Raw genomic sequence first — 9377 nt, 5'->3', positions numbered from 1 at the left:
AAAAAAAAAAAAAAAAAATCTAGGTGACAAGCAACCAGGGTTTTGCAAAGGAGTAAAGCAAGGAGCTATCAAAGAGCCCAAAGTTTCTCACAACCAAAATTTTACCTTCACATGTGTCACGGGGATGTTGCAACACATTTTTTTAGGGACCAAGTGAGTGTTTGGATCCACAGCGCATTTTCTTCTTGTGCGTTCTCTCTCTCTCTCTCTCTCTCTCTCTCTCTCTCTCTCTCTCTCTCTCTCTCTTTTTTAGCTACAGTTGTTGACTATTTTCCCATGAACAGTGCACCCATGCATTGTTTATGGAACCCACAAATTTCACTTTTTAGTAACTTTTTTATTAAAAATGGATCCCATAGTACTATTCACACATTTAAAAATTATTTTGTTACAGTGTTTCCAGTTTTCAGTTTTTAACAAAAATAAGTTATATCCAAACGGACTGCAAATCAAACCAATCGTATATTTAAGAGACCAAAATCAAATCAACCCCATATTTCGGGGACTATAATCAAATTCCCCTAGAGACAGTTGAAATTTTGACTCTTTTTTTTTTTTTTTTTTTTAAATATAGATTGAAATTGAACTTTTAAAATTTGAAGGACCAAAATCAAACTCCAAATTTAAGGGACAAAAAAAAAATTATCTTTAAAAAAACATTTTTCTTCAAGAAAGCTAATTGCGGGCCACATATGCTTCAATCTACCCAATCAAGGTGAGAAGGGTACTACAGGTGGGGAGAGAGAGAGAGAGAGATGACCTATTTGTTTATGTTCTTTTATTGAAAAGAAACTAGTCATCAAGTCCTAGCCTAGGTTTAGGGTTTACAAGTTTCAACATAATAGTGAGTTTGTGAGCAAGCTATCTAATTAGTATGAGGAATTGAGGATCAATTTAAATATGCAGAATATAATATGTTTATATGTATATTTATAATAAAACTATATACTTATAGTTGTTATTATTGATATATTTTTCTAATATTGACTTGTATATATTTAGAAAAGTAAAGTGACGTTTGTTATTTATACTATTTAAAATTGATTAATGTTTCATAGTTTTTATTGCTAACCTTCTAATTTCTAATTTTTTAATATAAATTCTTGATCTAAAATGTGTAAAGAATATTAATTATGATTAATATGATTTAAAATATAGATCACATATTACAAACTAACAAGATATATATATATATATATGTGTGTGTGTAATTTTTTTTTTTAATTTTATATATTGTATAAAAAAAAAATTGTTATATATACAAACTAGCTTATGTTTTGGATTAAATATTTTTCATATGACAGCTTAATCCTTCTAAAAAGAGTTGTGGCTTTGCCATATATGAATAATTATAGGATTATGCACTTTTACACAACTTTTGTCACAATTGTTCTATATATATGAATGATTGTAAATGGTAAAGAAAAAAATGTGGATTTATGTGAAAGTGACAGACATTCAATCACAATTTATCACATAAAACAATTATAACAAAGTGTGTGTAACCCTAGAATTATTCCTACTATATTAATATGTTTATAATTGCATCGAAAATTTCATAGAAATGTTTTACATTGTTCCTTTCTTTAAGTTGTGATATACCCGTGTGATATGAATGAGTAATTATTTTCGATGTTGATGGTGACACGGTAGGTAGACAGATGATCTTGATCAACGGGTAAGGTGGCACCCACGGCACATATTATATTAATTAGCAACATGTCAAAGAATATTTTTTTGTGTGGTGACCTTAATGTATCCCTCTTTCTAGCTTAACATTTTTTTTTTTTTTTTTTATATAAGATAGAAATTTTACTTTAGTCTAATCTAAGTATTTAGTGTGTGAAGTTTTGACCTGGAGACTTAAATCCCAGTCCTTGCCTCTTATATCTCACAAGCACTTATACTTATGAAGTGACTATTGCACCAATAATGTGTAGTGATAATCCCTTCTAGCTTATGGTTGATCGGTTAGTAGAATTGAAGTAATTAAATGTCAATTCATTGTTAGCTAACATATGGAATTATAATTATTTTTTGTGAGGTCACATTAATGTGCCCCTCCTAGTTTATGGTTGATCGGTTAGCAGGATCAAAGTAATTAAACGTCAATTCATTGTTAGCTAACAGATCAGATGGAGTTATGGTTATTTTTTTGTGCACGTGGTCTCACCCTCTTTCTATTATGTGGGTTGCCTTAAGTGCTAAAAACAGGACACTGTTTTGACATATTTTAGTTTTAAAGATTCAAAAACTAATAAAAATAGTATCAAAAACACAGAAATCAAAATCTCAAAAATGTCACTGCCTTCAATTTCACCTGACTAAATAAGCTGAATTAGAAGAATCCATGGGAAAAGCTCTAATTTCAAACATAAGATTTCCATCCATTGTAGTATGAACTGGAACCCTCCGTTAGAGTTGTTCATTTCTATGTAACGAGCAAAAGGCTTGCTTCTTTTTCTTTTTTTTGTTTTATTTATTTATATTTTTTAAGAAAACGAAAAATAGAGAAATGATAAAATATGGCAGTCTTCTCAACTCTCAAAACTCAGCATAATCCCTAAAGCCCACTTCTTCTTCACTCTTTCCCTCTCATCCTCCTCATACCCATTTCTTTCCATGTAAAGATGGCAATTTGTGTTAATAGATCATGTTCATGTTGCGTTAAGGGTATTCGAATGCAAGACTCAACCCTAACCTGACCCATTTAATAATTGTACTAAAACCCCTCAACCCTATTACGACGTGTTTATTAAGTGGGTTGACACAACACAACCAATTTCAACCCGTTTGATAAACACATATTGGGTTAGTGTTGAAATGACCCATTTCAACCCATTTAAAAATTGGCCCAAAATGATTAACATGTTTTATCTTTTGTAAGTAAATAAATTATAATAATATTATAAAAAAAATTCTACACAAATTCTTTCATAAAAACATCAATTAAAGTATTAATAGCATACAATTAAAAGGTTCTCATTTCAACCTAATGAAGCACCACCCAAATTTAGAAATGCACAACTCAAAAAAATAAATTGAAAAGAGATTTTTTTAAAAATAATTTTTAGCTAAAAGGATTAGGGACTTTATAGTTTCAATGAAAATTTATCTATATAACCATTAAATTTTTTTAATCACTCAAATTTATTTTGGATAAAAATGAAATTTATTTATATGATTTGAGCCATTTTGGATTAATTGTAGGTTAATTAAGTCAACACGAAATTGACACGAACTCATTTGCATTAAATACTAATATGGGAAAAATTATGTCATTTAGGGTGGAAACAAGGAGGTTGACAGAGACAATTGCCCTGCTGGCCCTCCAAAAAAAAAAATCAAAGCTAATAGCCTGATTGGTACAAAGCGATAATAATCAAGCTAAGTAAGACAAGTAGCTAAAACTTTGAGCAAGAGAGAAAAGTTTATGACCCTAATATATCATATTTGTTAGGGTCATAATTTTATGTAATTGGCTAATCCTTTGACAAAATGTACTTTACTTGTAATTGGGTAGATCTAAGTTGAGTTTAATATATCAAGAAAAAGATCAGTGGTGGCTTCAGGAATTTTGTTTAGAGGGGTCACTAAAAAACTTAAATGAAAAATTTTTTAGTAAAAAGAGAACTTGAATATATCGAGTTATCAACAAAAAAAAAATGAAATTTACAATTCCTTCTACAAGTTTTCAAATTTTGAATTGTTACATTATAGTTCATTATAAGTATTTATTGCCATTGTGGGTAGCTATGACCATTTTATTTTATTAAGTTTGGCTAACATTTTTATTTTTATTTTATGCAATTGTTATTATCTATTTGTCTTTGTTTTTATAAAAATATTTTAAACTAAATGAATAAACTCAACTCATTGGCTTTGTACTAATTATTGATGCACACAACCACACTCATTCATACATAAATAATACACTACATGTCTATTTAACCAATCAAATACTTGAACAATCACTAATTTTACAATTTTTTCTCTTGAATTTTTCTGACTTTATAACAAAAAGTTATTTATAACATGATAACAATACACACACATTCAACAAATCCTCTCTATTTCTGAATTACTAAATTATATAAGGTTATATTATATTTAGGGTCATGTTAACGGATGCCCTTATGACAATTGTTATATTTCCCATGAAAGTGGTGTCAAAACATTTCCCTTCTATCTATACTGTATACGCAAACTTCCACACACATCATTATCTACACAAATTACATTATAATAAAAAGTAATGCACACAATCAATATTAGACACACTCACATGTAATATAAATTTATAATAAAGAATGACACTTTCAATTCACAAATACTTACTCTTACTTTTAGAGTTGGAAATATTTGTTGTTAGGTTTTAAGTACTTAGGAACTAATGTATTAGAACTCTAATGTATATTGTTGGCAAATCATGATCAAAACAGGTCGTTTAGTTTTGTTTAGACTTGCTCAAAGTTGTGTCTTTTATGTAAAGTTGGAATCGAGCTTTTGCAAAATTAAGTGTGCATTTCGGCCTGGCTCGATTGATCGAAGCTTAGACTCGATCGATCGAATCTCGGGCAGAATGTTTTTTCTGCAAAATTTTTCCAACTCAGCCCTAGCCTATTAAAACGTGTAAGGTTTTATGTTTTGTCCTAAGTATAAAAGACAAATCCTAGCCACGTTTTTGAGGTTACTCTATTTGTTGTGTGTGTGAATCTCTTGTGAGATCTAGAGGTGGTTGCTTTCAAATATGCATAGGATTATCAAGAAGGAGATTTAATTGAGAGCTTGATGATCATTCAGTTGCTACACTAAAGAGCTTAAAGAAACACAAGCGGGAGTGCTTGTACTTGCTGGAGAATCCAAGAAAGAAGGAGTTCGTGGTCTCGAAGCTTGCACGTGGTCATGTCAGTAAGTTTCTACTGGTGGGTAGTAATAGGATGTTAGTGGTCTAAGTCGCTATTGTAAAATTTTGATTCTTTCATAGTGGATTCAGGTTTACCTTGAGGATTGCCAGTTTAAATCCTCCCCAGGTTTTTACCGGTGTGGTTTCTTGGGTCATCATATCATTGTGTTATTTATTTTTCTGCTACTTTGCATGATATGATTATATGATTATGTTAACCTAGATCTGAAACTTGGACTAAGTAATCACTTGTCTAATTTACTAGGTTAATTCAATTGTGTTTTAAGAGGTCTAAAAACAAACATTTGTAATAAGGGTGTATAAAATTTAAGTCAGGGTGTGCAAAAATAATATTTTTAAGAAAAAGTCAAAGTATTAAGCTAACAAAAAAATAAATTATATATATATATATATATATAAAAATTGAAGTCAGGGGTTCATTTGAACCCCTTGAACAAAGTGTAGCACCACCCTTGAGGAAGATTCAGCCAAAAAAAAAAAAAAAAAAAAAAGATAGACAAGGAAGGTGCAAGTGAGAGAGAGTCACCTTAGGTCTTATCACTCTCTTTCTGGTTTGTTTATGTCATAATTTCCTTCATTTCAAGGACATAGTCACCTAGAGGAGGGTACCCAACAACTCGATTCGTACATTCAGCCCAAACCACTAAATTTTTGTGAACATTTTTCTCACCTTGTTCTTGTGAATTTACAATTTAGGACATGTGCAGCCCATAAATTAGCTTCTTCTTCGTCTTCTTTTTTAGTAAATGTCTGTGGGCTTCTGATATATTTGCTGACCTCCTCCTTTTTTTTTTTTTTACAAGATAGAAATTCTACTCTGACCTAATCTAAATGTATATATGTGTGAATCTCCCTCCTAGAGACTTAAATAATTGAATCCCGGCCTTTGCCCTCCACACTCCACAAGCACTTAACATATATGGAGTGAATATCACACCAAAGGTGTGCGGTGGTTTTATTGACCACTTCTTGAAAAGGAGATGTGAACTTGAATAATTTTTTGACTGAGAAAGAAAAACTTAGAGACAATTTTTGCGCACGGGCCACTCATAAATTTAGCAACTTTTTTTTTTTTCTTCTTCTTATTAGACAATTTTGTGCATGGTACCTAATCCAATAATTTACCATTGACTTCTATAATTTGAATGTTAGGTGGAGGATGTGCCATGCGTTGTGGTCAGACGGATAGTTGATAACTGGTATGGTATAATTATTAGGGATTTTTTTCTATGTTTAAAAAAATTTAGTAATTTTCTTTTACCAACAAATACATTGGATTCAAAATTTGCATAACTTATAGAAAAAAAAATGCTGCTGAAATCATATGGAGGCCTAGGGGTGTGCATGAGTCGAACCGGGTCAGGTTTGTGCTCGACCAAGATTTGATCCAAATATTTCAAGTGGGTGAAAAACAAAACCAAAACTGACCTGTAATAATGGTCGAATTGTCCGGTCCGAGTCCGTTGGGTTTCGGGTTTATGCCAGTTGGTTTTAGGTTTCGCAGCCGGTGCCTATATTTTGACAGATTGGTCGAGATCTGGCCGATATTTGGTTGGATCCATCGAATCTAGACTAGATCTCGACGAGATCTTACTAGATCTGGTGGATTTCAAGTAGCTCTTCGTCGGAAAAGCAAAAATATCGCCAGTATTTGTAAATTTGTTGGAAAACCTTTGAATGTTGCCAGATTTTGTTGATTTTATGGTCGAGTTTTTGGGGAGGAAACCCACTAACCGACCCAAAGGTATCAGGTTCTATGGTTGGCGACCCACCACCGACCGTCGGATTGGTCAGTTCGAGTGGTTGTGGTTCGGTTTCGAGTGGGTCCGACGGGTTGGTTGGGTTTCTGAGTTCAGTGTGCACCCCTATATGGAGCATTTTGTTAGTAACTAGTATGATGTAATTATTAGAGATTGTTTCTATTAAAAAAAAAGGATTTTCTTTTACTAATAAATACTTTAATAAAAATTTGCATAACTTACCACAACAAAATGATGATAAAAACATATGGAGCACAAAAAAAAAAAAAAAAATCAATATTGTGGGTAGAAGACATAATTATGGTCTTTTTCTAAATCAATTTGAAAAATCGAGATGATGATGTTGCTTGAGTGCAACTATTTCATGTAAAATATTAAAAGATAAGGTAAGATAAAGGGCGTTCACACTTCAATTTAGATTAGGAAGCAAGTCAACTCGTCACCCAACATGATCGACCAAATCAGGTCGAATAATTTCAAATCACATTGTCATTCGAAGGAATGGGTAAAACCCATGGTTCCTTAGTTTCATCCATAGATCTTCTACTTGAATTATCGAGGGAGTTGTACTTGTAATGTTGTTTGGATGATTGTAGTGTTTGAAGAATTATTGTAGAAATGGTGCTTGAGAAAGCTAAGAATATTTAAATGAAGCTAATTGAAGAGAGTGATGTTGCATTGAAGCAATCTAATATCTTTCTCAAGAAACTCCCCCATAATTTTCCTCTCATCCTATTATCTAGGTATTTTTGAAATTATGTCCTTGTTGTCTTTCTCATCATGTTTTCTTTTATTTGTTGTATTTTTTTTTTTTTGTGCTGAAAGGAAGGAAAAAATAATATGATCAAGATTTGAATTTTCATTTAAAAAAAAAATATTTGGCATGTTAAAAAAAAAGGAAAAAAAAAAAAAAAAACTCACACAAGTCATACTAGCTAATCCAACCATCAAAAGTCTGGATAAGGGTTACAACTTATTTTTGGTGACCCCTTTATGAGCCAAACTCAATCTAACCCAAATCTAGTTTGGTAAAATTTAAATCCTATCTACTAGACCATTTGTTAGGTCTACTTGTGAGGGAGACTAAGAGGGGTGGAAAATTGAGAAAATAGAAAATGAGGAAGCGATAAAAAAAATGGGAGGATAGAAAAAATCTAGTTCTCTCATATGTGTTTGGTTGGGAGGATGGAAAATTAGAGAGATGAAAAACTATTGAGAAGAAAATTACAATTATATCCCTATTAATTAAAACAAAAGGTAACACCTTTTTCTATTAAAAAATTGTGTAAGGACACTTCATTTTTATTTTTGTTTTTTATAAAGAGCATAAGTCAAATGATTCAAAACAAATGGAAAAAAAAAAAAAAAAATTAAGAGAAGTACATAAAAAGAAAAAGAATAAAGAAGAAAACCAAAGGGAATAAAAGAACGAAATGGGAAAATAGCCATAATTTCCCAACAATCTAGTTAATAGGTCCGGTTTTGAAAGTAATTGGGTTAGTAACATCTCGACTTTATGACAGTCGATTTTGGGATGTGTAAATCGACTCTCAAAGAGTCGGTTTTGATAATCTGTGACATCTGATGTGGCGTTATTGCCATGTGGCAGCCATCTGAAAATCGACTATCAAAGACTCGATTTCCATGGTGGTGTCACGTGCCGTTGACGTGGACTGACGTGGACCCACGTGGAAGCCACCTGGAAACCGAGTCTCTTATAGTCGATTTCTAATAGGATATTTTTGAATTTAACGCTCTCTCTTTCTTCAGTCACCCACCCACTCACTCTCCCTCATACGCCTCTCTGTCTCAGCACACTCTCACTCTCCCTCATACGCCTCTCTGTCTCAGCACCCTCTCACTCACCCTCTCCTTCTCTCACTCTCTCAGCGTCACCGTCGCCGACGACGGCCCTTCAGTCACCCACCCACTCACTCTCCCTCATCAGCCAAACGCGACACTCTCACTTACCCTCTCCTTCTCTCACTCTCTCAGCGTCACCGTCGCCGACGCCGGCCCCAACCCACCCACCCACTCACCCTCTCAGCCTCACCGACCCAGTCTCAGTCACCCTCTCACTCTCTCGCTCACCTACGCGGTAGCTGAAAGAAATAGAAGAAAAAAAGGTGAGTCTTTATGTATTTTGCAATGTAATCAGTTCGTTTTGTTTGTTTTTTTTTTTTTTTTTTTTTTTTTTTTTTGTATAAGGAGCATTCCATGTTGGTGTCTTCTTCATTCCCAGATTGTTGCTTCAATTCCTTCCCATTTTTCAAGTATGCCATTTCTCACTTAGTTTTTTAGATTCGAATTTTATGTTCGAATTAAGACAAATTTCGAAGACCCATTTTAGATAACATCAGTATTTTTTTTTTTTTTTTTTTGTTTGAGAAATGTAGGTTTTAGAAAGACCATAAGAAATGTAGGTTTTAGAAAGACCATAAGAAATGTAGAATGTACTGCTGTGCAGATAAACACTTAGAAATGAAATAAGACAAATTAATAAGCAAAGCACTTAAAAATCCAAATTTGTCTTTGACAGACCAATATATAAGATGCTGGTGTGTTCGTGTGTGTGCGTGTGTGAGAGAGAGAGAGAGAGATGCATTTGGCTTAGAAATTGAACTGCAACATGATGAAATATCAATGTGGGTATATTGGGAAGTATTCCTGAAATAAGAAATATAGATAGG

The sequence above is a fragment of the Quercus robur genome, chromosome 12 (genome assembly GCF_932294415.1).
Source record: "Quercus robur chromosome 12, dhQueRobu3.1, whole genome shotgun sequence".
Lineage (NCBI taxonomy): Eukaryota > Viridiplantae > Streptophyta > Magnoliopsida > Fagales > Fagaceae > Quercus > Quercus robur.
The sequence above is the reverse complement of the archived record's forward strand: the minus strand, read 5'-3'. Positions refer to the sequence as shown.